This window comes from Vulpes vulpes, chromosome 3, assembly GCF_048418805.1.
Source record: "Vulpes vulpes isolate BD-2025 chromosome 3, VulVul3, whole genome shotgun sequence".
In the NCBI taxonomy this organism is placed as follows: domain Eukaryota; kingdom Metazoa; phylum Chordata; class Mammalia; order Carnivora; family Canidae; genus Vulpes; species Vulpes vulpes.
The window spans coordinates 6,808,821-6,825,101 of NC_132782.1; the positions used below are offsets into that span (position 1 = coordinate 6,808,821).

Sequence of the window (16,281 nt, forward strand, 5' to 3'; positions counted from 1 at the left end):
CCCAGGAGCCAAGTTTCTGGGCCAACGTGTGGACGGGGCAGGGACAGAACCCAAAGTCAGTCTCTCCCTGAAGCTTCTGGGCCGAGGAGAAATCCCCGGGCTCCTGGAAAGGAAGTGAGGTCATGGTGAGGTCATCCCATCCCATCACATCAGAGGTGGGAGGCAGTTCTTGAGAATCCGTCCCTTCCTACCTCGGTGGGAGGAAGCCTTTTTGACCTTCAGGGTGCCTGTACCCAGAAAAACCACCCTGAACATCTCTCTTTCGCCCCCAAGCTTTTGTCTTGTCTCGTCTTTCCTTTTCCTTCTTTCTGTCTCTTTTTTCTTCTTGGCACTGTGAAATCCGGGTGCCCTGGACGCCTGGGCAAAAGCACTTTATTCCTTCTTGGCTCTGTGCCGGACCTGGCTGTCCCTGCCCCGGGCCAAGGCAGCTGCAGGTGACTCACCGTCTGAGTCTAGTTCCCACAGATTCTAGGCCGGTTTGTTTCTTTAAGAAACCTCCGGCACCGCCCTGGACTTGCCTTAAATCAAGGCTTGCCTTGAGATCTGGGATTGTCTCTTTTTACTATCATTTCTAGCACATAGCACAATGCCTGGGACTTGGTAGGCACTCAAAAGAATATTTGTTGAGTGCACCGAATGAATGAATGAATGAATGAATGAATGGTGTGTTTTACATGGATTCATGCATACCATGTGTATACACATCAGTCAGCGTTCTCCAGAAAAACAGAACCAATAAGAGATTTTATATATAGGCATACAGGTATTTGTTTTAAGGAATTGGCTTATACAATGGTGGGGGCCAGAAAATCCAAAATCCATAGGGCAAGCCAGCAGCCTGGAAACTCAGGAGACAGGAGTGATCCTGCAGGCTTGAGGCAGAATGTCTTCCTCTGTAAGACAGCTCAGATTTTCCTCGTAGGGCCTGCAATGACTGGATGAACCCCACTCACATTATGGACAGCAATCTCCTCTATTCAGAGTCAACTGATTGTAGATGATGGTCGCACCTCCAAAATACCTTCACAGCCACACCTACCTTAGTGTTCGATTGAATAACTGGGTGCTGACCAAATCTAACCAAGGGACATAGAAAACTAACCATCATATCTTGTGTCAAGTTACATCCGTGGGAGCAGCTACCTCCACCACCACCGAAAACCTGCCACCCAACAAATACTACTACATCGTAAAAACCCAGTAAAACAGAAGTAACCTGTACCCCGGTTCCGGCGAGGTGCCAGCAGCACCAAGATGCTTAAAACACATTCGGTGCCCTCGAGGAGATAACTGGCCAGTAGGATAGTCCCGGTGACAGATGATCACAACCGAGTTTAATAAATGCTATAATTGAGATGTAGCCAAAACCTGCTGCTGCTCTTTAGAGCCGGTAACCCCTCAGTGGTCAGAAGGGCTTGGTCACCCAAGAGAGGGGCTGATGTCTGCCAAGGCTGCCCCGCAGAGAGAGTTTCAAGTATCTTAAACAAATGGGCTGTGAAATGGCCACAGGGTCTTAATGCCAGCAAATGTCAAAGCGTCCAGGGCGATCTGGGTACGTGGGGGACGGCCTGCCAGGCGGCCACCCTCATTCTGCTGCCCGCAGCTCTTCCTGAATGCCGATCAGGCACCCCCCGCCCCACTCAGCTTTAGGGCTGCAGTCCTCTGAATAAATTCCCCAAGAAATTGATGTCTGGGAGGGCAGGTTAGAGATGTGGCTCTGTCTGCTGGCTTAGCTCTGGAAAGGAGGCCCTGGGCTAACTGGAGCAGCATTTCTATTTCTGGGAGAGCAGCACTGCATTCTCTGTCCCTCCCCGTGGTGTGTAAGCCAATGAGAGGCAACTGTTTACATCACCAGTGCTGATGGCTTCTATAATATGCGTGTTCTTCCTGTTTTTCCAACAATATCTGCCGTCAAAATGAAGACTGAGCTCAATATATTTAGTTGCAAATGCACTGCTACCCCCAGGACGGGGCTGTCCTATTTACCTCTTGTCTCTGGCATAGAAACACTAAGATCACACCATTAAGCGCCAGTGCATTCTTGTGCCAGGGCTTGTGGTCAAATCCAATGGCAAGACTCCCAAGTTGAGGCTGCCCTGTGTTAAATCCGCCGCGGAGTCCTGTGGAAGCACAGAAGCAGGATGGCAGTGGATCTTGTGGATCCAGAAAAAGCAGCAGGGATGCTGAAATGTCATGTTAAGATGTTAGTCCCTGGTGGGTCAGAAGAGAATCCAGAGACTGCAATGTGAGCACGGGAAGAGTCTGGAAGGAAAGCCTCAAACCTTATCATGGTTCTCGGGAGAATTGGAAGGGGCACAGAGGAGCCCTCATTTTTTACCTCATACGCTTCCACATGGCTTCAATTTGATACAAAGGATATATATTATTTTTGTAATTAAAGCATTAAAAGCTAAAGCTATTTTTTTAAAGATTTTATTTATTTATTTATTTATTTGAGAGAGAGCACAAGCAGGGGGAATGGCAGGCGAAGTGAGAGGGAGAAGCAGGTTCCCTGTCAAGCAGGGAGCCTGACCCAGGGCTCCGGGCTTGATCCCAGGACCCTCAGATCATGACCTGAGTCAAAAGCAGAAACAACCAAATGAGCCACCCAGGCGCCCCGTTGTTTTTTGTTTTGTCTTGTTTTTCTTTTTTTCTTCTCTCTCTCTCTCTCTCTCTTTTTTTTTTTTTTTTTGTTGTTGTTGTCTTGTTTTTCTTAAAGAGAATTGATTCTTTAACCTTGGCACAAGAGCAGCAGCAGCAGCAGCAGCCACCACACACGAGTACCAACTGACCCTATTGGCAAATGGCCTCGACCCACCAAACACTTTGTAAGAGCAAATTCTAGCTGACTTTGATCTTGGGTTTCTTGATGTGGATTTTAACAGCACTACCTATCCAGGGCAGCCCATTCAGAACAGTGTCGGCCTCCGGGGTCCCCGTGTGAGCAAGTCCCACGGGCCCTGCCCAAACCCGAGGGGTGGCGGACGGCAGTGGTCATCCGAGTGTGTATTTGCCCACCCAGACCGAGCTCGGGACTGACACATGGTTTAATTATCATGCAGAGCTGCTGCTGGAGGCGGCTGGAGGGAGTTGGCATCTGCTTTTGCAGAGCACAATTTCTGCAAATAATTAACCACCAGAACTCTTGATTCTCTCTAATTAATGAAGAGGAAGGCTAGAATCTTCAAAGTCCACGGATGTCATGCTGCCATTGTGTCAGGATTGATCTCCTTTGTTCTAAACCGAAGAGCATGCCTCTCCTGCCTCTCCTAATTCTTTATAAATTGAATTTTTCTATTACTAGTTGTGACAGCTAAGTAACATGACTTCAGAAATTCACCCGCAGTTCATGCCAGTATTAGAAGCCTGAATAATAATAATTTTTTAAAAAGAACCATAATGGAACAAGCTTTCTGTCTCTGACCGAGAATTAATCATAGTGAGGAGACACCTACTGAAAGGAGGGCCGTTAATTAGCTCTAATGGATCTTGCTAGGTGGAGTCTGAATTCCTGGGAAGCTGCAAACAGGGAAAGAAGAGATTCTTCCTTTTTCTCCGTCCATGTCTACGTGAGGCTGGGATGGAGGTGATGGGACTTTGCTTCCAGAGGGGCAGGGATTCGTAAGGGAGCCACTCAGTTCAGTGGGGGATGCTGATGTGTTAGCCTGGAAGCCTGCCACTCTGAACATCTTGGAGGAAAAGCAAAAACATCCTCAGCGCAAAGGGTCTGTCTCTGACCTGGCCTAAATATACAACGAAACCATACAGAATGGGATCCTTTTAAAACCTTAGTCACGGGGATCCCCGGGTGGCTCAGCGGTTTAACGCCTGCCTTTGGCCCAGGGCCTTATCCTGGAGACCCGGGATCAAGTCCCACGTCAGGCTCCCTGCATGGAGCCTGCTTCTCCCTCTGCGTGTGTCTCTGCCTCTCTCTCTCTCTCTCTCTCTCTCTCTATGTCTATCATGAATAAATAAATAAAATCTTAAAACAATAATAAAAAATAAAACCTGAGATCACTCAACCCCAAAGGTTCTAATGGCCCCACTTCTCTAAAGGAAAACAAAGTTTATATACATCAGTCTACAGGGTCCTATCTATCTGGTCACTCTTTCCCCTGCGACCTCATTTCCCCTCATTTCCTGTGTTCCTCCGTACCCACTCCATTCTAGGCATACTGGTTTTCGTGATGTTTTACCAACACTCCTCTTTGCTCCTACCTCAGGATCTTTGCACTGGCTATTCTGTCTATAGCACCACTTTCCAGGTACCTATTGGAAATAAGACTTCCTTTAAGACTTTACTAGACTGTCACCAGTTGATGAGGCCAACATTGACCACCCCATGTAAAAATGGGCCCTCTCACCCCCAGCACTCCCCATTTCTCTTACCCTGCTGTGTTTTTCTCTCTTACCGCCTAACAGACCATGTAATTTCCTTGTTTATTATGTTTGCTGTTGAATATTTGTCTCTTCCACCTCCCACTAGAATATAAGCTCCACAAGATCAGGGACTGTTGTCTGTTTTGCTCATCGATGTATTGCCAGCACCTAGAACCGTGCCAGTTCAATAAATATTTGCACAGTGAATGAATCAGTCATCACACTTCCCAGCGTTTGCTGGTATGTGTGAAGACTGCATGTGCCCGTCCAAGATGATTTCTCAAACATCTTATAAAGGCTGGGGTATGAGCTGTTCCTTTTTCTTCTTAAATGTCTAGATGAAGTGCTGTTATTTCTTCTGGCTGCCAAATGTTAATAATTAAAGCAAACAGTATGATCAGAGTTAAATATTACTTGAGCTGTTTCTTTCTTTCCCAGTGGCTTCTGATAGAAAACACAAGTGTGGGACTAGCCAAGAATGATGCTGTTACAAAAGGGGGTTGGCTTTTGTCCCCAGAGTCTGTGTTCTTCCTCTTTAAGTTCATGGAGAGTCTTCAAAAGACTTCAGAGATATTGTGCAGTAGAAATCATGGCAGGGTGAAATGTGCCCGTGGTGAAATTTAACAGTGACCCTATTGAGGGGGAAGCATTCATAGGCGCTCAAAGAAGAGGCATATCTGCTGAGGATATAGGGCCAGGGCCAGAGCAGAGAGCTTTAGTCAGGGAGTTACAGTGAGTTTTACGCGTGTGGATTGTTGCCATATCTATGGATTGTTGTCAAATCCCCTTGTGCCCTTCCCACTCATGCTTCCCAACAATGGGGCCGTAATAAATTCCCACTCTAGATTCTTTCCATTAAAGAATGACTACTGAGTCTTGCTTGTGTCTGGGACTTACTGGGGATTAGATAAATCTGGAGGAGTTGCAGGATAAACCGATCAGGGCAGTAAGTGGGTAGATCCACCCTTCCATAATCTCCTTAATTTGTGTCTCATATCAATCCAGTCCTTAGTTCAGAGGGGCTGATGCCAGAGGAAAATATATGTATGTTCAGTTAACAAGGCACCTGGTGCTAGGCTAGGTGCTGCTTCATGAAGCACAGGTTGTGGACCTGATTCTGCAGCTGCTGGTTGAGTGACTTTGGCCATTCGTCCTCCCATACCATGTTTCTAACTGGACCTTCTTAATACTTCACAATATTCTTTCTCATTTATTCCTCTGAATAACTCTGTCTCTTTATTTCAGAGATAAAGAAGGAAAAGCCCAGAAAGGTCAACATACCTTGGTACTGTTATTAAGAGGTAGGACGAGAAAAATTAAAAATAGAACTACTATGTGATCTAGTACTCCCACTTCTGGGTGTTTATCCAAAGGAAATGAAAATAGGATATCGAAGAGATATCGGCACTCCCATGTTCATTGCAGCATTATTCACAAATGGAACTCTTCTTACAAGTAAAAAGGGATTTTTACCAATGCCAAATGGATTATTATTAAAGGGGCCTCCCCAAATTTAGAGGATGTTCAGAGGTCAGAGTTGAGAATGAGAATTCAAACTAAATCTCATGCTGGTAAAAGTATGAACAATTGTGTTTTTTAGCTATTCTCAATTCAAATTCCAAGGCTGACATTTAGAGCATCCCTTCAAAGCCAAGTTTGGTACAGCGCTCTGGTTCTAAATAGCAAAATTGACCTTCCCTCCCAGACTCATATTCTAAATTATTCTGAAGCTTCTTCCTCTTAGACTGCTCCCGACAACCATCCTGAAGCAGCCTCCAAGACACTCTTGCTGATTTACAGCTGCAATCTCACTAAAAGGAATGGAAAAAAGCCAGGGCAAGTTTCTGTTAGATAGAATGACTGGCATGAAATACTAACATCACTACAACTTGGCACATGACTGGCTGGAGGGCAGCCCTCCCTTTCTTATTTCACCAAAATAGGTCATTTGGTAGGAAACCGAGGGAGCCTTGTTCCTTGGCCTCCACCCCCTAAGATGAAGAGAGAAGGCTGCTGCCATGCTCCTTAGCATGTGCCTGCATGTGGCTCCCAAATGCCAACCCTGGGCCAGCAAGCCTCTCTTTGTGATGTTCCATGTCAGTGGTTTGTCTTTGATGCAGGTCTGTGACTGCTGTGCGCAGAGCCCTCTGTTTCCTGCCTTTAGAGAAGGGATAAAGACGGGGCAGGAGGCGCACAGTAAGCTCCAGCTGTCCCTGCTTAAGATACAATGATTAGATGTGAATCGGCCATTTGGTTTGACAAAACATCATCTAAATGATGAAGGGGGTCTTTTCCCCTCATCTTAATTTTCTCCCAGAAATCTGACCCCATGCCATCAATTGGTCATCAATATTTGTTGACAACTCCCCCTGTCTCATTTTACACAAGGCAAAGGGTGCAGCAAGAAGCAAAACCTTACAAGTTGTTAAAGACTTAGCTTGGAAAATACGGTGGATATTTGTTCACCAAGAGTGGAAAACTCAAATGACTACAGGGGTAGGTGGACAAGTGCATGGAGCAGATACATTTTCCTTGTATATTTAATAAATAGGAATATTCTTTTCTCCACAAAATCACAGCCCTGTTGGTCTATGTTTAGTTTTTACATCTTTGCAGAGACAAAGGTATCTTCTTCAACTCTCCTGTAAGACAACAGTAGGGTAAGTGCCAATTCAGATGGCAACCAGTAGCAGAGGTCAGTGCTGAGAGACCATCGGAAATGCTGCATGGAAGTGGCGGAGCTGTGTCTAGTCACAGGGCTTGGGGGTTATCACCAGGGAGCAGCTGCTTACTAAGTGCCAGGTTGTCTTACTGCTGAGTGAAAATGGGGGCTCGGAATATATCTTCAAAATCTTCTGAGGCACCATTCTTCCCAAAGTAGGTCATGGAGATATATTCTGGGCCCCCATCTTGGTCTCTTAGATTTGAGTTTGTCTTGTCCTTTCGTTTCCCTCAAGTGGATGGGAGGCTCCTTCTGAAGGCTGAAGTTCCCCCCGTTTTGTCCACTCATAGGAATGGTCTGAGCTTTGTACATGGCTTCTGGACAATGGTTACTCCATATTGTCATTGGGCTCACTGTGACAGAGAGCATACCCTTCTTGTGGTCTGGATTATGCAGAGTGATGCACCAGTGGATGAGTTATGATTATCAAGGAAAGCAGAGGGATCTCCAAAATGACATCTAGGTTTCATTCAGGTAATTTTAAAAAGGTCTCTGTGGTCGATTGCAAAATGGCTGTAAATAAGTATCTTGTGTGCTGGCCTCTCTGCCACTCTTCCCATCAAGAAGTCTGTTTGACTCTGGGCTTGACTATATAACTTGTTTTGGCCACTGAAATATTAGCAAACATGATACAAGTAAAGACTTGAAAAGCATTGACACATTGAGGCTTACCAGCCCCTGCTGCACTGGATTCATGAGATCACCATAAAAATTAGCTTGAAGCCCCAGCAGACAACTTGTTAACCACAGTCACATGAGTGAAACTCATCCTACACCAACCATCTGGCCTGGATGAGATGTGCAGAAGAACCAACCAGCTGAGCCCAAATTTCCCACTCGCAGAAATGTGAACTAATAGTCATCCTTGTTTGAAAAACAGAAAACACACCTTGCTCTTCAATCCAATCAAAGAATAGAGCCTGCCCACTGCCATCGAATCTTCCATGCTGAGGCAATGATAACTCCGCAGCTACATGAGGAAAGTGCCTGTGAGATCATAGAATCTCTATGCAAGGGCTACATGCCACGTCAGCCCTCTGACTGTTTCAATGCCTCTGATACAACAACAACGATGGCCCTTGAAAGTAGGTGCTTTCACCTTAGATCAGTTTTGACTCTTAGAAATACCTTCTTTACATTGATCCGAAGTGTCTCTCCTCTGACTTCAACCCAATGGTTCTGGCTGCAGCACAAGGCAAGCAGAACAAGTCTATCTCTGTGCATGAAAGTTCTTCACATTCTTAAAGATAATGACCGCAGCAACCTCATGATTCTCTGGCTTAAACTTCTCTTATTCCTTCAACAACATTTATAGAACATGATTCCAAATTTCTTGACAATCCTATCTGTTGACTTCCACATGGGCCCCAGTATGTGTCTCCACGTGGTGCCTCAAACTGAAATACAGCTCTCTGCTGTGGTCTGAGCTCAACACAGTAAAATAGACATGACTCACTTCCTCATCCCAGATGGCACCTGGTTTTACATGCAGCCTAGGATCATGTTGACTTTTGGAGCAGGCCCATAATGACCTCTGTTGACTAAAACTCATAAGAATGTTCATTCAGACTGCTATAAATTAAGTCTTTCACACCCTAGATTTAGATTTAGGCCACAGCTCCAATCTCCAAGATTCTTGAGCAGCTTCTGTGCTTTTAAAATATAGGCACAAAATTTTTGAACATTCCTCCCTTCAAGGGGTGAAGCCTAATTCCCCTCCTGGAGTACAGGTGGACCTACTGATTTGTTTCTAATAAATAGAATAAAGTGGAAGTGATGCTGTGTGACTTTAAAGACCAGGACCTAAAAGGGACTGTGACTTTCTTCTTCCCTTGGCTTGCTTGCTCTTTCCGGGGGAAGTTTGTGCCACGTCTTGAGGATGCTCATGCAGCCTATGGACAGGCTTACGTGGTGAGGAACTGAAGTCCCCTGTCCACAGCCATGTGAGTGAGTCAGATTCGAAGCAGACCCTCCACCCCAGCCAAGGCTTCAGAGGCCTCCAGCCCTGACCCACATCCTGACTGAAACTATGAGAAACCCTGAGCCAGAAACACCCAGCTAAGCTGCTGCTGCATTTGTGAACTAAAGAAACTATAAGATAACAGATACTTGTTGTTTAAGCCACTCAGTTTTGGTGTGATTTGCTATGTAGCAAAAGATAACAAATACATCTTGATTCTGTGGTTAGATATCTTACTGATGCAGCCATAATATTCACGGAAGGAGTAAGCATGGCCTTTCTATGTATATCAGAACCTACACTTGGTACAAATTATAGCGACGACAGAGCCCTTGGGGGTATTACCAGAAGCCTCCTTAGGATCAATGCTGGTTTTACATAGCATCCTTAGATATGGTGCTTTAGCCAGTTCTTAATACCCCCCGCTCTAAGAGAGAGACAACACCAGACATTGGTGGGAAGACTTGAATGGAACTTTGATGAATTATAAGAATTCAGACAGGCCAGAGGGGTGGCAGGTGTGAGCATACTCAGTGCACACAGGCAGATCCCTGTATATAGGTCAGATTCAAGGGACAGCAGAGAGCCAGACTGCAAGCTCTTGAGGAGAAGGACTGTGTGTGTCTTATTTACTGCCCATACCTCATCTCTGGTGCATAAAAAAAGGCTCAGTAACAATTTTTTAAAATGAGATAATGAAAAAATGGACAGTTTGCATAGATGAAGAGTAAGAGAAGTTTAGATATGGAGGCTAGCCAGATTTGATAAGAGCTTCGTGGTCAAGATACTTTTCTAGGAATTGATATTTCACAGTTGAAAAATCGCTTGAGCTTTGAGCAGAACTTAAGCAGAGTTGATACTTCCTGCAACAAGGAGGTACAGAGAAGACTATGGATCCTAAAACTGTGATTCCCAAATTCTCTCCACAAAATCACAGCCCTTTAGTTACCTAAGGTAGGCAGAGATTAGTTCAACCTTGGCAGTCTCTTGAAGAAATATTTTTCATGGGGGGAAATGAGTAACTTAGACGGGCAAAGGTAAGGACCATGCTGGTAATTGATCTTGAAGTCAAGGTTACCAGGCTAAGCCTAGCTCTAAGTTGAGAACTTGCACGGATGAACAGAGGATGTAGGGATGTAAGTAAGAGGAGAGACGGCCTAGAGGCACGCAATATGTAGGAACCATGCATGCATGGTGTCTGTCTCAAGTTTAACAGCTCCTTTGGTTACAAAGTCTTCCAGAATTGGACTGTGCTCACTGGGCAGCACACCTCAGCCCCAACATATCCTTGCTCCTGACCCTTCCTCTAATTCCCTGGTCCCCAATATTTTTCTAGTTCATTTCTTGGCAAAAGCATCGGCTTTCCTAAAGTGCAGATATGGGTCTTTAGGCCACAACCCACCTGGGAACCTGGTAAATCAAATACCATTTAGCAAAGGGCAGAGGTAAAGACAGGACTTAAATTAAAATACACTTTCTCGGATGTGACCAGCTGCTTTGTTTGTGAGATTTATATTTTTATTAATACGACAAAATGTATATACTGCTTTAAGTGTGGCTGTAGATGTTGGGAATGCACACACAATAAATCAATAATATAAGATTCTCCCATTAAGAACCTCACAGCCTAGTCAGGAAGAGTCCAAAATCTGTGGTTCTGTGTGTGTGTGTGTGTGTGTGTGTGTGTGTAGTGATACAAGAGCTAAGAATCAACAGTGGCCTAAGGAGCATTATAGATGGAAGGACTAAGTGCACACACGTGTGTGTGAGCTGTGTGGGGGAGCTTTGGAAGAGTATCAGGGGAAGCTCCATCAGAAAGATAATTTGCAAACTGAATCTTGATGGAATAAGTAGAGAAGATCACTAGGGAGATAAGATCACTAGACAGATCTGAAGACATGGGAGAGGATGATGGGGTTGAGGGAGGGGGTATGTTTACGTGATGAAGAGAGTGATGGAAAGAAGGGGATGATAAGAGATGAGCCTGGAAAGGTAGGCAGACTGCCAGTCTAGAGAGCATGAGCTTTATCTTGTAGATGATGGGGAAAGGCACGGTGTTCAACGGAAGAGTTATGCATTCTGATTTGTAATTTTGAAATATAAGCAATAGTGGAATGTTGGTGAATTGGAGGTGGGAGATTGGTTGGAAAGTTATTACAGCAACCAGGCAAAGTGGATGAAATGTAATGACAGGGGACACGAAAGAGGAAAGATCTCTAAGGATCTGAACGGACAAGGCCTGGCCAGGATTAGAGGCTGATGGTCGTAAAGAAGGAAGAAAAAGAAGCCTGAGGGTTTCCTGTTCAGGTACTTGGTTGAAATAATTTGATGTAGCGGAGCTGCATGCCTCAGTGAGCTTTGTGTTGTTAAACAAACAGCAGTAAAGGTCAGTTTTAATATTATTATTTGCCATACCTATGAACCCCCTATGGGGGCCTGCAAACAGGGAGGATGTTATAAAGGGGAGAAGAGGCCAGTGTATAAAGCAGATTGTGGTTGAGAATGGTCAAGTGTAAAAGTGACTGCCGACAGCGTGAAGGACGATCAAGGGCCTTCTTGTGGGGATTCCAGCTGAAACTAGCTCTCTGGGCTGGACTGGCTGGACTGGCAAGCCCATGCCCTCCCATGAGGTATGGGTGCCATCTCTGCACGCAGGCTGGGTAGATCCCCAGATGACCTTGGCCTATAGTTAGCTCTCACATCAGCTGTGGCTGGTTTCCAAAGTAGCAGCAACGGCAGCTGACAGCTTTGGAAGTGTATTTTCTTCTCAGTAAAGAAAAAGTGCCCACAAGCAATACATTTCCCAAGAAGCTACTCTTCCTGGTCTGACTAAGGGCTTCTGTAGAGAAAATATGCAATGTTTCCATAAGGCTATTTAAAAAAAAGAAGAAGAAGAAGAAGGAATCACTTTTCTCTTGAGGCAAAACACCTTGAACCTCTTGGGGGACTTAGAAGAATCAAACCATTACGTTCTATTCTTGGAAAATATGTCAAAGAGATGCCTGCGTGCTTGCCTTAGTTCATTAGAGACTCTTTCCCCCTTCTTCAGATCATAATAAAAATGAATGAGAATATAGGGGTTCAAAGGCAGAGAAGTCTCTAACCCTAACAGATCAGAAGTCTATGCCTACTTTGGGGATCTGACGTTGGAATACAAGAACCTAAGCTTGAGACTCTCCAATCAAAAATTCTCGCAATCACTTATAGTTCATGTCAAAACATCTGGTGGCAAGTGTGCTTCAGTGTATGATAACCGGGGAAAATACTGAGAAATTGCAGTAACGTTTTTGTGCGTGTAAATGGAGCTTTAGTTCCTGTATTTCAGCCAGAAAACACTAGAGGGAGTCAAATAGAGGAAAAGACTATCTCCGAATGCCCAGGACGAAGAAGAGCCTGCAGAGGAAGGCCTTTCTGCATTTCCCCAAGGCACCCCGTTTTACCTAGGTAGACACTAATCTTTATACTGTGACCAAGTGACTCTCTGCTTGAAACCCAGTGCTAAAAAACTGTAACTATGGTCTGCTGATTCTGTTCTGAATCCAAAACAGTAAAAGAAAACCATTGCTCTCTGACCAGGATCTGGACTCTGTCCATTTTAGGCATGGGGAGAGCCAATACGCCAGAACTCGGTGAGTCTTTAATTTTAGAGGACACATTCTTTGGATGAATAACCTTTCACAGATATTGGAATTATTGGACATTTTTTTTTTTTTTTTTTTTTTTTAGAGCGCTGGTAGTCATACTTTCAGTGCTCATAGTGAATAGTAATGATTACCCGGCATTTTCAGACACTTGCAGGAATAAAATGAGCTCTTCGTAATACCCTAGACTGGAAGCCTCCACCCCCTCCACCCCCCCCACCCCCGTCTCCACAGTTCTCATGAATTAGGTCTACATTAACACAGCATTTTACTTTTTTTTTTTTTTATTTTATTTCTTAATTTTTATTTTTTATTTTTTAACACAGCATTTTACAATCTAGGAACACCCAAGTTAACTGGCCCAGTGTCATGCCCGTGTCAATGAGAACTGATACTTCGTCTTGTTTAAATTCCCAGTTCCTTAGTTCCTTTGTGACGCCTTGAAAATGCCACAAGACACAGGGAAGGCCAGGGCCTAAAGTTGCCTTTTTTTTTTTTTTTAAAGATGAACAATTAATCACTATAACCAGAAACAAGGATCTTAAAAAGCTGCTTAAGAAACTGTTCAACTGAATGTTAAAAATACCTTCCTGAACGATGAACTAATGACCCCATGAAATCGTGCCCTTACACCATAGCAGATTTTTGAAGTACGGCTGGTAAAAGCACGTGTGGATTCAAATGTAAGAAAAATCACAGTAAAGCATGCTCGATTAATGAGGAAGCCCCCTTTCAGAAACCATGGGGTCAGCCTCGCCTGGACGGGAGTATCCAGAGGACAGAAGGAACGTCATGAACTTCCTAAGGCGGCGTCTGTTGGAAACGATCGGTTACACGGACGAGGAAAACTTAGTTCCGAAGTTTGGGTTTGCGTTTGTTAGTCATGCATTATAGGACTTACCTCCCAGGGCAGACCTTTACTTTCAGAAAGTGCTGAGATGCATTACTGCACCCGTTACCAAGTCTTTGGCAGAAATACCATTTATCCTTGTTGTGGTATTGAACAGATTTGTAACATTCTGGTGTCACCATTCCTGAAAAAGCACGTTCATTTGAATGTTTCTTCCACCAACCCAGGGAAATATTTCATGAAGGCACATTGGTGCGGCCTACTAGGGAGAGCTATTGCTGCTGAATGACAGAGTGTCTGGTGGATTTACATGAAACCCCAAGTGCTCGTATGAGAATAGGTTAGGTTTAGATTGACGAGCAAATGTGTAACCAGACTTCTGGCTGACAAATGGCAGAACTATGCCAGCGCATTAGCTGCCCTGGAGAGAGACCAAAAGTAAGGCGGGGGGATCAAGTTCATTCCATAAAGGACATTCGAACCTAATGGATGGCAGGGTGGCTGGGACGTGGAGCACGCATAGATTGTGATACCCCAAAATAGTACCGGGCAAGTTTAGAGTTGAGCTGGCACCAATGACCCAACTCCCATCAAATTTTCGTATATCGTGTTGGGTTGTTTATATTTACATTCTTTCAAAAGGATCCTGGTGTTTTCAGGAGAAGTCTAGCTTATTGGTGGGTCTGGCTTAAAGTCACTAGCCTCTGAAAGTGGCTTGTTTGGTTAAACTGGAAAATGAAAATAAAAACTAAGGAGATTAGTATGAAAGATGGTGCCAAACACTAAATGGTCCAAATTGGATTTGATTTGTTCCAGTTGGGCACAGCTGAGAAGAGACGTCCGTACAGCTTTTGGGAAGAAGGATGAAGTGTTTGGACCACACTCTTCTGAGGTCGAGGCCAAGAGTGCAGGGCTTTGGGGCCGCCTTCAAGGAGGTCATATGACAGATGACTGGTGCTGTTCACTGGGCCGCCGTGGTGTTCCAGTGCCATCTCAGCCCTGGAGATGTTTTATCTTTTCATTCTTACCACCGCAGTGTGGCCTGGGTTGGTGGCCTTGCTTTAGAGATTCGTTGACTTGCCCAAGGTCACATGCTGGTAAGTGACAGATTTAAACCTCAGTCTGACTCCAAAGCAGTTTCCCTCGTGCCCCAGCGCCTCTTGAGCGTCTGAAGAACAGTACTGGCGGCAGTGTGGCAGCTCACAAGCCATGTGGTACTTGAGTGCTCTGGAAGCAAGGGCAACAGAGAGCCAGGGCCCCTGGGTCTGAGTCCTCGCTCTATTGTTGACTGGATACTTGATCTCAGAAAAATTCCTAAGGTCTCTGAGCTGACTCCTTGTCTATAAAGAACGTGTCCTGTGTATGGTGGCTTCTTAGAAGATTTTTAAACCACCTTTCATTTCTAACCTCTATGATACCCTGGAACCTTCAAGGGGGCTTACATTCCTTTTGCTCACTAAGTAAACTCCTACGTGAGGAAACACTTCGATCTGGAATTCAAGAACTGACTTAATTTCTGCCACAGAGATATTATTCCTTCTCTGCAAAATTCATTTCCTCTGTGGGTTGCCCCAGCACTGACTATCTTCTGTTTCCTGAGGGGACCGACTCCACTGTGTGCTGTGTGGTGCTCTGCTCACCGTGAGCCATAAGACAGGCCTGTAGGACATGCTAGAAATACATGATGGTATTTTGTAACATTGTCACTAAGAATACTGCTAAAGTTGGCAATAAATATAATTTCCAGGGAATTAAAGAACCAAATATCCACATAGTTGCCTACTTTGGATGCTTTGTTCTATTTCTGTAAATAAATGAGGGTTCTATTGATTGTATTCCCTCTCCTTATGCAAAATTCACTATGATGCGCTGACAAGTTTTCTCTGGAAAGTGCTGTCTACCATTAAAGTGTGCCATCCATTCCTTCTTTGGCTTGTACCCACTCTCACGTTGGTGACAACGTATGCTTGGGCTTCCCTGCCGCGGGTATCCATCTCCTGCTGCTCTGGGGCTCTGCACAGCATTCTTGAGGATCAGATGACATGGGCTGGGCTGTATGTGGGGAGCAACATTTCAAAATTCCTTTGATGTTGTGCCTTGTGATACTCAATGGCTAAATCCAAGCTTTTGCTATTTGACCAAATGCCAAATGTACTAGTTCCTGAATATCTATGATCTTACAGAGAGCTGGATGGAAAAATAAGAAGAAACCACTGGGAAAAAATATTTTAAAACTATTTTATAGGGCCAATTAAGGTAAAGCTTTGATTAATTGGAAAGTTAGTTGAGCAGAGTGTTAATTTCTTAATTAGGAGCTAAGGTTTAGCACTTTAAAAAATTCATTTCATATATCCTGAGTGTCATATATGTACAAGGTGTTAGGAATACAAAGAGGGTCAAAAGTTCATATAGTCCTTTGGTCCAAAGCGCCTTCTGACATTCTTCTACCCATTACTGTTGACAGTTCTGCTTTTTTCTTTCTGGTTCTTTTTAATGCTTATGGTTTTTTTTGTTACAATGATGTGATCATACAGAATGTGTATTTTTTTAAAAGCTTTATTGATTTCTTCATGCGAGACACAGAGAAAGAGGCAGAGACATAGGCAAGAGGGAGATGCAGGCTCCTGCATCCTGCAGCCTGATGTGGAACTCGATCCCAGGACCCTAGGATCATGACCCGGTCACCCAGGTGCCTGAAGAATGTGTTTTTTGTTTTTTGGTTTTTTTT

The 16,281-nt window shown here is 44.5% G+C and overlaps 1 protein-coding gene across 9 annotated transcripts in view; it reads right to left on the minus strand.

Annotated features, from left to right (window-relative positions):
• The window catches only part of ITGB6 (integrin subunit beta 6), a 128,893-nt gene extending 114,866 nt beyond the window's left edge, over window positions 1-14,027 (minus strand). For 6 of the 9 annotated variants that reach the window (XM_072751696.1, XM_072751700.1, XM_072751695.1 and 3 more), the window contains exon 1: window positions 13,605-13,941. The gene's annotated coding sequence lies outside the window, so the exon portion shown is untranslated. Of the gene's footprint in view, window positions 1-13,604 lie in introns of all 9 variants that reach the window. The other 3 variants (XM_072751694.1, XM_072751693.1, XM_072751699.1) reach the window with 3 other exon arrangements.
• Between the last annotated feature and the right edge of the window lie 2,254 nt (window positions 14,028-16,281).